We start from the raw sequence: 17,233 nt of genomic DNA, 5'->3' as shown, positions 1-17,233 counted from the left end.
AGAAGAGGCAAGTCACTTCACTGCACTCTCTCAGCCAGTAAATTGTGAAGCAGAGCTTGAATCCAGGAACACTGACCATGGAAAACATGCTTTTTTCTAACACTTTTTATTTTTAAATCATTTCAAACTTACAGGAGTTGTAAAAATAATACAAACTCCATACAAAGAATTCCAACATATCCCCCCCACCCCTACCTGATACCCAGATTAATACTTTGTCTCCTTCCCTTCCTTCCTCCTCCTTTCTGCCTGTCCATCGATCCATCCTCTGAACATCGGAACGTAGGTTTAACACACCATACTCCTTGAACACATCTTCCATGTACATTTCCCATGAACAAAGATATTTCGCTATGTAACCACGTCAAGGGCAGTTATCAAGTTCAAGAAAGTTAGTGTGGATCTACAGCTTACAGTTTATATTCCAGTTTTTCTTGTGTCCCAATAATGTCCTTGTGAGCCTTTTCTCTTCCCTTCTTCAATCCCATCCAGTATCATGTATGACTTTAAATTGTCATTCACTCTTTAGTTTTTCTTTTTCTTTTAACTGTGGAAACATATACACTCTAAATCTCCCATACCAGTCTCTCCCAAGCATACCATTTGGAAACTGCTCTTAACCATTTGACTCTCCTTTCTTTCCAGGAGGCAGCTACCTAAATGGCTGACATGAAAGGCACAATAAGGAGGCTGTTATCCTAAACTACCTGAATACAAGTATTTCTCTTACTTAATGAGTCTAAAGTTCCCACCATGAAAGTCTGTCTCTGAATGACTAGAATATTATATCAAAAAATACTAAAATTGAAGGCAAAGCTGGCGGAAGCAGCTCTTCCAGAAGTGAAGTGTTTGACCCATTAGTAGGTGGTATGTTGGAAGCACAGAGGGACGGTTGTGAAGTTGGTAGAAAGGCACTATTGGACAGAGAGAATGCCATGACAAAGGAGTGTTTCTCACCTAAACAATGGTGGCAGCAAGCAGGCTCAGACTTGGGAAATACAGCTCAGGACTCCTAAAGTTGAAGTCATAAAGTATTGTGAGGAAGGAAGACAAACCAAGAGGGAATCCATCCTAATAGTGGCTCTTCAGGGCTTGATAACTTGCCTCTGAAAATACAAATTGCCTGTTTCACATGCTCGTGGAAGGCCTGGCTTTCTAGCTTAACCTTTCATTTTATTTTTTCAAATATTATTCATAATGGTATTTTTTATTTTACTAAAATGCTAAAGCACTGTATTTCCTGGAACATCGTATATCCTGAAGCAATGAATTATCATCATCAAGAATAACATTTAGCCTAAGAGTCTTAGGAGATAGAATTGAAATTCTACTGCTTGGCTCTCATTAAAAGGGAGCTTTACATTGCTCTATTTTTTATGTAAATTTTCCTCATTCATTTCATTCTTCCATTTTTCATTTCTTTTTCAATTTTTTCCTTTTCTCAATTCACTTATTCTCTCCTCTTTAGGATTTTCCTATCTCCCCATCTATCTGATACTAACTTCAGGAACTGGGGTACTAGGTGAACTCTTCACCTATGGCAAGAACAAGGCAGAGAGCACCTGGGGGCCGTGTACTCCACGGTGGGTAATGCTATCCCCTATTGTGCTCCCAGCCTTTCATGTCCTACCCTTTTATCAGGAAACAATGTTTCTTATTCAATTTAAAATGTCAACAGATGAGAATGGAAGTCAGACAAAAACAAAGCTGTGCAATTGTCCAGTTCTAAGCTTTTATGATGATGCTTTTGTACTCCTTGGACAAGGGTGTATTTAGACTTTGAAAAAAAAGTACCTGTACTAATATGATTTTCATCTGATATAAACAGGCATCATTCACCCAAACAGCACTTACCTTTAAAATAAATATTAATGTGCTATAGTTAAGAATTTTTCCCTATGTTTAGTATTAGAACAAAAAAACAAACAAACCACTACCTAGACAGTCTGAAAACAGTGGGGCATCTGTTCCCACTGGTTAAGCCATTTATTCAATCATTTGGAAAGAAAAACACTATGATTATAAGGCATGCTTTTAAAAGTGTTCAAATGAATAAATTCTATGGGAACATGGTGTTAAGGAAAGATGGAAAGGCATGGAGAGTGTATACCAGAATGGGGACTCACAGGAGGCAGCTCGAAATTCAGAATCATGTTCTGTCCTACTGTTTCTAATGTATGAAACCCAAGGTGATTCTGAGTGCTTCATAGATATACTCTTTTCATTTTAATAGTCAAATGTCCATTAAATGAGTATTAAAAATATTAAAATAACACATTGAACTTACAGTTCCATTATATGGAGGTTATAGTGATTAATCTCATGAAAATGCACTGCATTGCTAGTACATAAAAAGGTTCAATTTAGAGAAAATATCAGTACAGATGTCATTAGACTAACAGTATAGATGCCTTGTCCTGGAGGCCCCCACCCTTGCCGCCAGCCTTGGTCATGGTGATGGCAGCTGAAGAGCTAAAATTTGGGACACATAGTTCTTTCACAAGCATAAGATTTATGTTGCCACATCATTTTAAGGCAAAGCAAACTTACTGTATTACACAATCATATATTAAGAGTCTCTCAAGTAAACACCTGTCTTAGAGCCTCAACTGCATTGCCTTACTTCAGTGTACCATTTATACACAAATATAAAGTGATTTATTCTAAGAGAAAACTGTTCCTGGGTGAGTGTGCACATGTGTGTGTATATGATAGAAATAAACTTTTTATTAGAAAAGAACAATAGGTTATGATATAAGCAAAAATGGCAGAGGCTGTCTTTCCCCAGAAATACTGAACTACTTGGCAAAATACTGGCACAATCAAGCTTAATAGAAATCTGAAATATAGCTGTATTAGTCAGCCAAAGGAGTACCTATACAAAGTACCAGACATCTGCTGGCTTTTATACAAGATATTTATTTGTGGTAAAAGCAGTCCCAAGACTGTATAAAGTCCAACTTAAGGCCGCTATAAGAAGTGCTTTCTCACCACATCTTAATGCAAGGTGGTAGGTGATCTCTGACTGGTCTGTCCTTCCCCTCATTTCCTCTTCCTCTTGAGCTCCATGGGTGCAGCCTCTTGAGGCTTTGTGCTTAAGTGGTCCTGTAGTTCTTTCTGGGCCTTCTATATCAGTCTTGGCCATTCTGCTGTCTTCCAAATTTTAGATATATGCTAAAATGGCAAAATAGTTCATCTCTCCCCAGGGCTTCAGCTGTTTGAGATTTCTCCTCTCTATCAGATGGCAAGATCAAAAATGACAGAGCTCTCTCTTCTTACCTATCTCTGTTCATGTGAGTCCATTTATATCAGACCCAAGAAGTGGGTGGGGACTCAACCTGAATCAAGCCTTACTGAGGTAGTGCAATCAAAACCCCAAAGGAATCTTATCAAGTGATCTAATCAAAGGCCCCTCAGCTGAATTTAATGAAATCAAAGGGTATCACACAGAGGAATATATTAGTTTACAAACATGATCTTTCTTTTTTGGGGCTTCATAAAATAACCCAAACTGCCACAATAGTAGAATGTTTACTGCAACCTAGAAAACATTTAGTGAGATGGGCCACTGAGATAGAGTAAGAGATCTTTGTGGTATTTTAACTACCTTATCTCTACCCTCACTTCAGCACAAAGGCAGTGTAGAAGATGGCAGACCACATTTCTGGTGTGGGTAACTCATTCCAGAGGGAGCAAATGTACCTCCTATCCAAAGAATTGAGTTTGTTTTTAACTGACTTGGATTTCCCTGAAAGACTGTCACATGGTGCTTCCCTTTATTTCACCTATCTTGGAATTGTATCAAAGTGAAGCCAGATACATGGTCCTTAAAAATAATGAAAGCCAAAGGAACAGCTGCTACCATCTGGTAAAAAAAAAAAAAAAAAAAAAAATTGGTAAAAAAAAAAATTGGTCAAACAATGGATACCAAAAGTCTAGAAGGAAAAGCCAGGAAGTAAGATTTTTTTGGGGGGTGGGGGTGTGGATTAAGGGTTTTGAAAAGCTACCATATATACAGAAAAAATTAGAAAGCCACACACCTGATCAGGGCAAAACATACACTCAGAAAGGATCTGAAAAGACCATAGCTTTCATTTATGACTGGTCCTTAGGCAAAGTGCAAGCAGGAAGTGAAGACTAAGGCAGAGTTTTAAAGTGGCCTGGCTAGCATTGAGTAAGTCTGCCAGCATAGAGCCAATCTGTAAAGACCTGGAGAGTATTTTTTATTACCTGAAGTATATTGGAGGGATTCAACAGATTTGAAAGAATTGGCGAAGTTGAAGATAGTTTAAAATAAATTATCTATTCTGAGCTGCTGAAAAAAACAAAAAATTAAGAGAAATGAACAGAGCCCAAGAGACTTGTGGGTCACCATCAAGCATACTAACATATGTGTAATGAGAATCTCAGAAAGAGAGGAGAGAAAGGAGAAGAAAGGCTGTTAGAAGAAATAATGGTCTAAAAGATCCAAAATTTGATGAAAACCATGAATCTACATATCTAAGAAGCTCTACAAACTTCAAGAAAGCTAAACTCAAAAGAGGCCTACACCAAGACACATCAAAACCAAATGACAAAAGCCAAAGATAAAGAGAGAATTTTGAAACCAGCAAGAAAGAAACAACTTGTAACATACAAAAGATCCTCAAAAAGATCAATAGCTGATTTGTCTGGAATAACCCTGAAGGCCAGAAGGCAATGATAAGATGTATTTAAAGTAATGAAAACAATGTCAACGAAGAATTCTTTATCTGGCAAAACTATCCTTGAGAAATGAAGGAAAAAGTAAGACATTCCCAGATAAGCAAAAGTGGAAGAAATTCATTACTAGTAGAACTCTTCTAGAAATGCAAAAGGGAGTTATTCAGGATGAAAAGAAAAGACACTAGGCATTAACTCAAAGCCATAAGAAAAAATAAAGAACATTGGTAAAGGTAACTACATAGGTAAATATAAGTCATCATTGCTGTATTTTTAATATAACTCTTCTTTTATCTTATATTATTTAAAATACAAATGCATAAATGAATAATTTATATGCTTATCTTAATGGGCAAACATTGTGATCTGTGACAATAACAATACGAAGGTGGAGAGGCAGATGTATTGGAGTAGAGATTTTGGACACTCTTGAAGTTAAACAGGTATTAATTCAAATATGGATATTATAAGTTTAAGATATTCATAGTAATCCTCAAGGTAACCTATGACCATGAGCTAGGGGAAATCTATACCTCAAGGTACAACAAATATACAGAAAATTAAAAATATTCAATAAAAGAAATTAAAACTGTACTACAAAAAATCAAGTAAACACAAAAGATGACTAATAACTTTAAATATAAGTAGACTAAATTCACTAATTAGAGGAGAAAAATCTGGCAGCCTGGATAAAAGGATATGATCCAACTGTGTGCTATCAACAAAGGACTCACTATAGATCCAAACACACAAATAGGTTGAAAATGAAAGGATGGGAAAGATATTCCATGCAAATAGTGACCAAAAGTGAGGTGGGCTATACTAATATCAGACCAAATAGAATGTAGTAAAAAAAAAAAAAGAGATAAAAGTTATATAGTGATAAAAAGGTCAATTTATCAAAAAGATATAGCAATTATAAACATATATATAAAGCAACAGAGTGCCAAAATATATGAAGCATGCATTTGAAGAATTTAAGCAGAAATGGACAATTCTACAGTAATAGTTGGAAATTCAATACTTCACTTTCAGTAATGGTTAGACTATCTAGACAGAATAAAGAATTAGAGTACTTGAATACCATATACCAACTAGACAAACATATATAGAACATTCGACCCAATTAAAGCAGAATACACATACTTCTTAAGTACACATGTAACATTCTACAGGATAGATAAAATGTCAGAACAAAAACAAGTTTCAGTACACTTAAAAATAGTGAAATCATATGAAATACCTTCAACAATAATGAAATGATGCTAGAAACCACTAACAGAAGAAAAAATGGAAAATTAAACAAAAATATAGAAAATAAATAACTTACTCTTAAACAAATGATGAGTTGAAGAGTAAGTCACAAGAGAAATTAGAAAATATTTTGAGAACAATGAAAACACATCATACCAAAATTCCTAGGAAGCAGTATAGGAAAAAGGGGAAGAAAATTTACAGCTGTAGATATGTATATTAAAAAAGAAGATCTCAAGTTCACAGCCTAAATTGATACCTTAAAGAAATAGAGAACGGAGAGAACTTAAAGAAATAGAGAACTAAACCCAAAGCTATCAGAAGGAAGGAAATAATAAAGATTAGAGTGAAGATACTGAAATAGAGGATAGCAATAATGAGAGAACCAAATCAAATATTATTTCTCTGAAAAGACTCACAAAATTGACATTTTAGCTAGACTATAGAAGTTTTTTTTAAAAGTGAGAAGGTTCAAAAAATTTAAAATAAAATATCAAAGTTGGGACATTACTACTGACTTAACACAAATAAAAAAAAATTCTAAATCCTTATGCTTTATAAATAAGGATTATAGGATAATACTATGAACTCAATGAAGCCAGCAATACCTTGATCCCAAAGCCAGACAAAGAAACCAGTAAGTTCCAAAAGGCTTTTTGTAGAAACGGGAAAGTCAATCCTCAAATTCATATGTAATTGCAAGTGGCTCTGAATAGACAAAACAATCTTGATTAAAAAAATAATAACATTGGAAGTCTAGTTGATAAAGTAAAAGCTCATCTTGTGAAATTCCTCTTGAGAAAATGTCTATGTTTTAGAAATGGTACTGGCATAAGGATAGATATATAGATCAATGGAATATAGTTGAGAGTCCAGGAATAAATGCTCACATCAATGTTTAATTGATTTTGACAAGGTTGCCAAGACAATTAAATGGGGAAAGAACAATTTCTTCAACAAATGGAGCTTGGAAAACTAGAGGTCAATATGCAAAATAATGAAGGTGGACCCTTACCGTATACCATTTACAAAATTTACTCAAAATGGATGAAAGACCTAAATTTAAGAGCTGTAACTACAAAACTCTAAGAAGAAAATATAAGGGCAAATATTCATGACCCTGGATTTGGCAATGATTTCTTAAATATGACACCAAATGTCATATTTACACATATTCACACTGAACTTCATTAAAATTTAAAAAATGTTTGTGATTCAAAGGACACTCACAAGAGAGTGAAAAAATACACTGAATTGAGAAAACATTTAAAAAATCATATATCTGATAAGGGTTTAATATCCAGAGTATATAAATAACAAAAAGACAACACATTTTAAAAATTGTCTAAGTATTGCATTTCTCCAAGGAAGATATTTGAATGGAAACAAGTATATGAAACATCATTAATTGTTATGGGGAGGCAACATCTTAATAAGATATCACTCCACACACATTAGGATGGCTATGATTAAAACAGACCAAAAAAAAAAAAAAAAAAAAAAAAACCCAGAAAATAAGTGTTGGTGAGGATGTGGAGAAATTGGACCTCTTGTGTGTTACTTATGGGAATGGAAACTTTGGCAATCCCTCAAAAACTTAAACTTAGACTTACCATACAACCCAGCAATTCCATTTCTAAGTATATTTCCAAAAGAAATGATAATAAGGACTCAGAAAATTCTTGCACACACATCGTTGTACCAATATTTACAATAGCCGAAAAGTAGAAACAACCCAAATTTCCACCAAAAGATGAACAAATTGTGATGTAGGCATACAATGGAATATTATTCATCCATAAAATGGAATGAAATATTTAAACATTATGCATGTATGGATGAATCTTGAAAACATTATGTTAAAGAAGCCATTTACAGGAATTATTCAAAATAATCATATAGACAGAAAATTGGTTACTGGTTGCCAGGACCTGAGGGGAGAATGTGGAATGAATGCTTAATATGTTTCTGTCAAATGTTCCTTCTGAGGTTATAAAAATGATTTGGAACTTTATAGAAGTGATCATTAAAGAAAGTTATGAATGTACTCAGTGCCTCTGAACTCTTCACTTTAAAATGGTTCATTTTACTTTAGGTGAATTTCATCTCACTACAAAGCTACCACAACAAAAATAAAACTTATTGGAATGCTTTACTTCTCGTCTTATTATCACTGCTCTTCAACTTTTACGGAAACAGTTTTCCATAGTGCAAAGGTTTGAATTACTTTATTTCAAGGGCTCAGGCCTGATTCTGAGCACAAAGTTCTGTCCTTTTGCCCATCCACCGAGGCACGGGACTTCAATTCTTACTTGAAAAGAGTGAAAGCAAGCATGGTGGAAATGCTGAATGAGATAAGCTGTACGTGGTCCTTGCTTAATTCTTTTAAGAAATACAGGTGAAACTCTTCCGTTATCGAAGGGCAAAGGTTGGTAACATTTCACAAGGCAAGGCCCTGGGAGTGTTAGATGTTGTAGAACCCTGAGTGTGAGAAATAATTGGCAGTAGAAGGAGAGAGAAGGAAAGGGGGAAATCCTGTGGCTGGTTACTTCCTGTGGCCACCCTTCCCCACCCAGGCTTCATAGGGAAGGTGGGGGAAATGCAGATAATTGTATATCTCATCTGAGTTTCCTTGAGCTAAAAACTATGGTGGAAATTTCATATAAAATTGATATTTAGTGAGGTTATCTCATTTTCTTTTTCTTAATAAGGATAGACATCCCCCGAATGGGCTTTTCCGTGGATTCTTAGAGTCCGGAATCTTGCCCTGGAAGCAAGAAGCAAAGAGACTGATTAAAGTGCAAATAAAATTTAAACAAGCATTAACCAAACTTTTATTTTTTTATGCATTATCCAGAAATTTCCATTTTCATCTATTGCATTCAAATCCTGAAAGAATTCTGAGAGATCTTATATAATTTTTTGGCCTGAGGTATGTCTGTTTAATTTTCACTGTGTATACTGACATTAGAGATAGTCACAGAGAAAAAATGCTTTTAAATTTATTGTTAAAGAGCACTTAAACTTCCAGAATCATGTTAGTCTTCCCTCATAGATTTTAAAGGTAGCAAGCCATTTTATTCATTGTAATTTGTGATCTATTACTACATGCCTTCTAAAACAAAGACAAGCTGTGTCCTAGTTTCTATCAGCACATCTCTTCATTTTAATATTTTTTTATTTTTCCCACTTTAAAATTTCCCAAAACATCCATGCAATATACACTCTATGGCATGAGTCATGTTATTACTATGATTCAGGATGTTTATTAGCAGACTAATGACAGGACTTATACAAGGAAATGATAACACTAGTTTAAACAAGTGGAGATAGGAAGAATGGGAACAATAAATTTGTTTGTTGTATGTAAACAGTAGCCCCAAAATATAGATGATCAATATTTGAAAAGAGTAATCATTCTGAGAACTATATAGTTATTAGAAAAATTCCCTTTTTCTCCATCCCACTGACAATCATTTTCCTAAATCCTTAGGAAAATTAGGCTTTGATTGCTGAGAAGGGATGAAGCACATAACTGTGGACTGGAAAGCAATCATGGACTTTTTTACACTTTGAATATTTAACTCTTCTGTGCCTTTAAATAGAAAGATGTGCAAAACACAGCTACTGGAAACAATGCATGTTGCCAGTATTTTCCCTGTGTCTCCCTGTTTATCTCTCCACCAAATTCTCCCATGAACTTGTCTCCCTGATTCTCACACTTCTCCATCCCTTTGCACTTCAAATATTTTTGCATTAAGTCTCTTTTCCTGAATTACTTATTGGCAATCACTTCACCATATGTTGGTCTTGACTATAAAAGTTATTATGGGAGGTCCTTAATCTGACTTCTAATGCATAAAAAGGGGGAGGTGATGTCATACCAAACCCTGGGATGTAGCGACAAGAGTGTGGTTCAGTGACCATGAGGTATGGGAAATCTAACTGAGCACCCATTTTGCAAATACACACTAAATATCTGTACCAAAAATACAAAGGACTCACTTCCTGGGTCCATTAATGGTTATGAGGTAAGTCCATCACTTATCTATTCCAACAGCACTTTTCCATTTGGTTTCACTCTAGTTTTATTATTATTTGCCATGCTTTCAACCTCTATAAGTCACTGTATTAGTCAGCCAAAGGGGTGCTGATGCAAAATACCAGAAATTGGTTGGTTTTTATAAAAGGTATTTATTTGGGGTAGGAGCTTACGGATACCAAGCTATAAAGCATAAGTTACTTCCCTAACCAAAGTCTATTTTCACATGCTGGAGCAAGATGGCTGTCGATGTCTACAAAGGTTCAGGTTTCCTGGGTTCCTCTCTTCCAGGGTCTCGCTTCTCTCTGGGTTCAGGATTCCCCTCTTCCTGGGGCTTGCTTCTATTTCTTCTGTGAGCTTACTTCCCAGGGCTCCAGCTTAAGGCTTCAGCATTAAACTCCAACATCAAAAACCCTTAACTCTGTCTTTTGCCATGCCTTTTATCTCTGAGTCTCCACCACTTGGTGGGTGTGGACTCAATACCCTAATGACGTGGCCCAATCAAAGCCCTAAGCATAACTTAATCACGCCCAGGTACAGACCAGATTACAAACATAATCCAATATCTATTTTTGGAATTCATAACCATATCAAACTGCTACAGTCACCCTCTTGGACAGATGACCTCAAGTGATGAGCCAGAGTATATAATTAGAGTAGAATTATACTACTGGTAAGTGTGAATTCAAATTCCCTACTAGGTTCTTTGGGAATTTAAGGACTGGCAGTCATCAAAGCATCCTACTTCTATCTCATGAATACTCCATTACATGAAGTTTTCCACCAGTTAAACACATAAATACAGCAGGGCCTGAATGAATCAGGGCATAGCAGACCATACAATGAAAATAGTAACACATTTTCCAGGTATTTTCACAAAGACCACTCTTCTATCTTCCCAAACTGATTGATCTTATCAACTCAGCCCTCAATCCTTGGCTTCATACCCAGTTTTCATCTCTGCTGCTTTTCCATCCCATGTTGGGGTGGTGACTTGTTTGCAATTCATTCCTTGGCTTACAGACCTCATTGGCAGGGAGAGACTTCATCTTGCCAATCTTATCAGGTTTTTATCCATTACAAGACCTGCATACATTCCATAAAAATACAAATATACATTAAAAGAATAATTGTCATATTAATACAGCAAGACAAGCTCCCCAGTGTGGGTTTTAGGGAACAAATTTAGGTTTGATGGGTGAAACCATATGCTAATAGGGCCCTGATGACTCATCTGCAGGATGACCTTTTTCCATATTTCCTGCCCATTTTAGTTTGATTTCATTATTAACAAATTGATGTAGAGTATATGTTAGGTGCCAAATATGTCAATAATATCATTACTCTTAACAAGCACTAAAATTGTCAAAGAGTCAAACTATGGGGAATAAACTTCATCAGGGTATCAGTACTTCCTGTCAGGGCAGTCATCTCCATTTATGTAAGTCCATTTTAAGGTCTACTGATAAGATTTTTTTCCTGTTTTTATACCATTTGTCTTTTCTTAAATGCCTACTTAGAAACAACTAGAATGTGAAATTTAAAAAATGGTAATATATATTCTTGTTTTGTGTAGATAAAAATGGAAATGATTTAATGTTTCATGTTTAAGATCTTACCTTCTAACCCTATTTTAAGCTCATTATATAATTTCCTCCTTTAATCGGTAAAACTGAATCATTTGAAAAGTATTTTCCAATGCAAACTAGCCATTCATTCATTCATTCTTGGGATAATCCCAAATGATCTTGATGTATTCCCTTTTTCATTTGATGTTGCATTATATTAATATTGGTGAAATTTTAAAATGACTTGTGAAATTATATTTATGCATGTGATTGACCTGACTGTTGTTACATGTATTTTTTCTCTTTTCATTTTATGATAGTGAAAAATGTGTTTGCTCTTATAAAAAATATATATATCAGTGTATCCCTTTTATGAGATCTGCTTTGGATGTATTGCTTATAATGCCTTCAAATCCAAGATTGTGCAATTTAATGTTAAATTTCATTTTTCTTCTCTTTACATCTTTATGGCCTATAATCATGAGATATCCTCTTTATTCCCACTGAAATGAAGTCCATGTAATTATCTATTTAGGTGTATATTAGTTATCTATTACTGAATAACAAATTATTTCAAATCATAGTGGTTTAAACAATAAATACTTAGTATCTCATAATTTCTGTGGCTCAGGAATTTGGGTGTGGCTGAATCTAGTGGTTCTCTAATGAGATTGAAATCAGTATTTCATCAACCTTCATTTGTTTGAAGGATTGTCTTGGACTGGCAGATCCACTTCCAAGATGACACTCTCACACTGCTGACAAGTTGCTTCTGACCTTTGGCAGGAAACCTCATACTTTAGTCCTGGGTTTACCAGTCACCTCCACTTTTTAGGGGTTGTTTGGAGGTACTCACAGCACAGTAGTTGGCTTCTCCCAGAGCAAGTGATGCAAATGCCAAGCCATCAGATGTCACATACAATCATTTCCGCTATATTCTATTTTTCACAGAAGTCAGTACTATTCAGCATGGGAAGAGAATACACAAAGTTGGGAATGAATACCAGGAGGCAGAAAATATACTGGAGACCATCTCAGAGGTGAGCTAGCATGTGGGTTTTATTAATGGACAATCTTTGCTGATCTATTAAACTAGAATCCTGTTTAGGCCTAAATCTACATTATTTTATTATTTAGTATGAACATGCATCTAAAATTTCTTCTCTTTATTACATAGTTATTTGAGATGAATTATAGAAACATTTTGCCAGTATGAAACATTTAGGGAAGATATTTTTATTAAGGTATAATTTATATATAACACAATTCACTTATTTTAGTGGGTGATATTATATTGGTATTGCTCTGAGGTATTTTTTGTCTTATTTATTTTTTTAATGTTACATTAAAAAAATATGAGGTCCCCATATACCTCCCACCCCCCTCACCGCACTCCTCCCCCCATAACAACAACCTCCTCCATCATCATGAGACATTCATTGCATTTGGTGAATACATCTCTGAGTACTACTGCACCTCATGGTCAATGGTCCACACCATAGCCCAGTGTGGCCCACAGTCCACCCAGTGGGCCATGGGAGGACACACAATGTCTGGTAACTGTCCCCACAGCACCACCCAGGACAACTCCAAGTCCTGAAAATGCCCCCACATGACATCTCTTCCTCCGACTCCCTACCCCCAGCACCCACCATGGCCACTTTCTCCACACCAATGCCTTATTTTCTTCCATCTGAGGTATATTAAAATGTGAAAAACTGACAACTTGATGATATCTCCCCCAATCCATAACTAGACTATGTCTTCCAGTTAATTGAAATTTTCTTTCTTCTTAGCCTTTTTATTCAATTTTTAGATCAACATTTGTTACATTTATTGTTAAGTATTTTATACCTCGTTTGCATTGTGAAAGGGAGGGATTTTCCCCATTATTTTTCTAAACCATTATCATTGTCCTGCATAAAAGCTAGTGCTTTTTCTGCTCTTTTATTGTTTGTAATAGCTTAACATTTAAGCCTTTTGGGTTTTCAAAGTAGACAACTTTACCATCTGCAAATTATGGTGCATTCATCACCACTATTTCATTTAACCTTTGATGAAATATGTTCGGTAACTTGGTCTATCACTTTAGGAACAGTGTTAACTATACACAGTTATGATAACACTCTTCCTCTTGTTCTGACTTGAAAAGGGAGGATTATAATAGCGAGGGTTTAGGGCATTTGCTCTTCACCAGGCACAGACCTATGCACTAATGCATTTCTAATGTCAACTTCATAAAGTGAATGCCATTCTTCTCCCAATTTTACAGAAAGTAAAATTGTGGCCTAGAGAAGTGAGGTAATTTACTAAGGTCACACAGCCAAAAGTAGCATGGAAAAGATTCAATCCCTGGACACATGATTCTGGACTCAGTTCCCTTAACTATTTGGCTACATTGCCTGTCAACACACTATCTCCTCTGCATCTGAAAACTCAGGAAAGGCACAGAATTTTGGATGTAGAACCTAGCGAATGTGGTGTAAAGAAAGCAAGCCCTTAACTCCGATGTATTACAGAGCTCATCCTAATCTCTAAGGTGATGTTTGAATCCGAGACCAAAAGTGGAAGGAACCCTAGATAAACTAGTCACACCCAGCAGGTTGCTGATGAAGGAGGACAGGAAGGAATCCACAAGGAAATTGTCTTCCCCAAGGTGACATAGGTACCTAATGGGAAACTAGGGGGCTATTGCAAGGCAACTAAGCTAAGCTAGAATGGTACACTACGCCTTTCCCCTGCTCTGTAATTAAAAGCTTGTCCCTATTCACAGTGATAGATGACCAACAGGCACTGACTGCCAAAAGGACAGATTTGAATCTGTTCCTGGAGAAACGAACACCAAAACCCCGAGTTTTTAAACTGGGAACCACAAGCTCTCTTATGAGATCTTACATTCATAACATACTCTATCTATGTGTAAAGTATTGGCTGTTTGCAAAATATGTGAATGTGCCTTGTTTTTAGTCAACAAATATAAAAGTAAACGCAAAAAAACAAAAAGCAGATGAATAACCACAAGCCCTTAAAGCATCTGAAAAGAGCCAGGGTTTATGTAGTTTTTCAAACAGAACTAACTTAGCATGTTATTCCAGTTTTCAATTGGTTGCACAGCGTTTGCTGTTTTCCGTGCTGTTCTTTTCTTCCTTTTCATCACTTTTGCTGCTGTTTTGTTGTTCATTGTTTTTTGCGGGGAGGGGGAGTTTTTCCAGTCCTGCTGGCAAGAACATGGATTTTTTTTCCTTTCTTAAGCACATGGAAATTCTTATTTTCATTAACTTTCTTTTTCTTTCCATGGAAGACTCTTTGGAAACATAGCATCTCATTTGGAATGGCAAGGAGTAGTGAAAATCTATTTTTAGCCTTTTACTCTTCTCTTCTAAATGGCCAATATTCAAGCTCTGGAAAGATGGCACTAACCATTTCCCCAACAATAGTTTATATCCTTGAAAATAATTCTAGGATACCAGTCTCATGTTTTTTACCCTTCCAAAATAGAAAGGGTTAATGATTTTACCTTATTTTCCTTGAGAGTCTATATCAATATCCAGGTGTCCACCATTGGTCTTTAGTAAATAAAATGCTGCAACAGCTACTGATCTTTTTAAGCTATTTTCTCCTTATTCTAATGATTATAAATTCAGTAATAAAACTATCACTAATCTCACTAGAAACAAATGGAAAATGGTCAAATGACGTAGTGCTCAGATTCTAGGTGCATAAATTAGATCGAGTGCGTCAACTGATTGGAATATTCTGACCTTTTCCCCTCTAAAAAGTATATTAGGGCAAAACAGGTTTGGATGAATTCTATGTTTAAAATATTCTGTGTTAACAATTTAGACAACTTCTTTGGTAAAGAGAATGGAAAGTTGGCGTGGAGTACCAAAATATATACAGCAAAACCATGGCAAAATATTGAAAGTCTATTTTACACATTGTCTACATATGGACATGCAGTATTTTATAGAGATGGTTTTATAAAATGCCCAACATTAGAGGAAATGTGTATTTTTATAAGTGACACGTAATAAGTCATTCTTTGCATATATTATGTAAAAGAACATTAGAAACTGGATACTGTTTTTTCTTGTGAAAGTCTGTTTGATCTGTATAGGACTGCAGTACATATTTAGTACATTTTCTTAGTTTAGAAAATTACAAAATAAGCCCCACAATTTAAAAATTAACTAGAAAAATCTAACTTGTGTAGACAATTGATCTGGTCCTTCAAATATAAAATCTCTTCTTTGACTCAGATTGTTTAGACTTTTTGACTATGTGTGTGCAGTGTGTGTGCTTTAATTAATACCCTCATATTTTCAGCACAAGTAGAAACTTGCATTTGGTTTGGAAAAATTCTATGAAACAGTTAAAATTAGACGAGTGTTTCCTCAAATCAGCTATACGTGTGCGCGCGTGCTCGCGTGTATTTAATCTGCTTACGACTCAGTTTGTTGTTATGTCATATCCTGAATAATATCACTTTGTTTTCATTATAGTCCATGTGTTTGTCATGAGTCAGATACTTTCTGAATAAGTAGCAACTTTTTTTTTTTTTTGGTTTAAGTTTCAGTTGAGAATGCATTGACTAACCTTTTCTTCATAAATCAATGGTAGGCTCTTGATAGAATGAGCTCTTTTGCTAGACTGTGTAGCAGAGCAAACCAAATAGCTCTAATATCTTAGTCAACTGTGCATGTATTATTGAAAATGGTTTATTAAAAATGGCTTTCAGAATTTCCAGTGTCCCGGTGGCATTAAGTGTTCATTAATCTGCCCTTCCCCCACATTCAGTCATTATTCCTAGTCTGAAACCAGCAGTCTTTTACATACTCTGGGTGCAATACAAAGATACAAATTGCAAAAAGGAAGATGGATGATGTGAGTGCAGGAATGATAGAAATACTTTCCTTTTCCTTTGTTTGGAGAATGCATGGCAATACCAAAGAATATTACAAGAGTTCCTATTTCTATAAATGGAGCGATGATAATTTAGAAAAACCAGGATTCATTTTACAGGAATAATTTCAGTCTTCTAACTGTAAATACTTTGTTTTGTTTTCTAAGATACTTTCACATTTATCAGTTACTTTGTATCAGTCTTCTTAGAGAAGTAATGTAGATATTAGTATTATCACCATCCCGGATATGAGACATTGTTAAGTGGATGGAAACATCTTTGTAAGGTAAAGCACTGTAGCTATGGTTGCAGATGCTTCTAACAACCCTGTGAAATTAGCAGGACACACACTATCTCCAGTCATCAGAGAGGAAAACTAAGGTTTCCAGTAGAATAAGGATGCTTGGACATATAGGGCAGAGCCAGGACTAGAAACTTACATCTTTTGCCAGCCAGCCTAATTTCCTTTTTTCCAGGGTTTACTCAAACTCCATTCTATTTTTCTCTTAAAATATGAAATCTATGTTAAACAAAGATAATCTGACTTTTGGCTCAAGATCTTTCAAAGCCTTAATGCACATAAAGATCCCCAAGAGAGGAGGCGTCTTCAAACTTTGAGGATCCTGAAATCTTTAATTTTCCCCTTTTTCTTCCCAGGGACCCCCATTAAAATTTTGAGGAACTTGTGCTTAGTGAAAGTGGTTTGGGAAACACTACAACCTATCTCAAAAAGTAAAAGTAGGAAAACTTAATTTAAATATATAT

This window comes from Dasypus novemcinctus, chromosome 21 (assembly GCF_030445035.2).
Source record: "Dasypus novemcinctus isolate mDasNov1 chromosome 21, mDasNov1.1.hap2, whole genome shotgun sequence".
Classification (NCBI taxonomy): domain Eukaryota; kingdom Metazoa; phylum Chordata; class Mammalia; order Cingulata; family Dasypodidae; genus Dasypus; species Dasypus novemcinctus.
Note: the sequence above shows the minus strand (reverse complement) of the source record.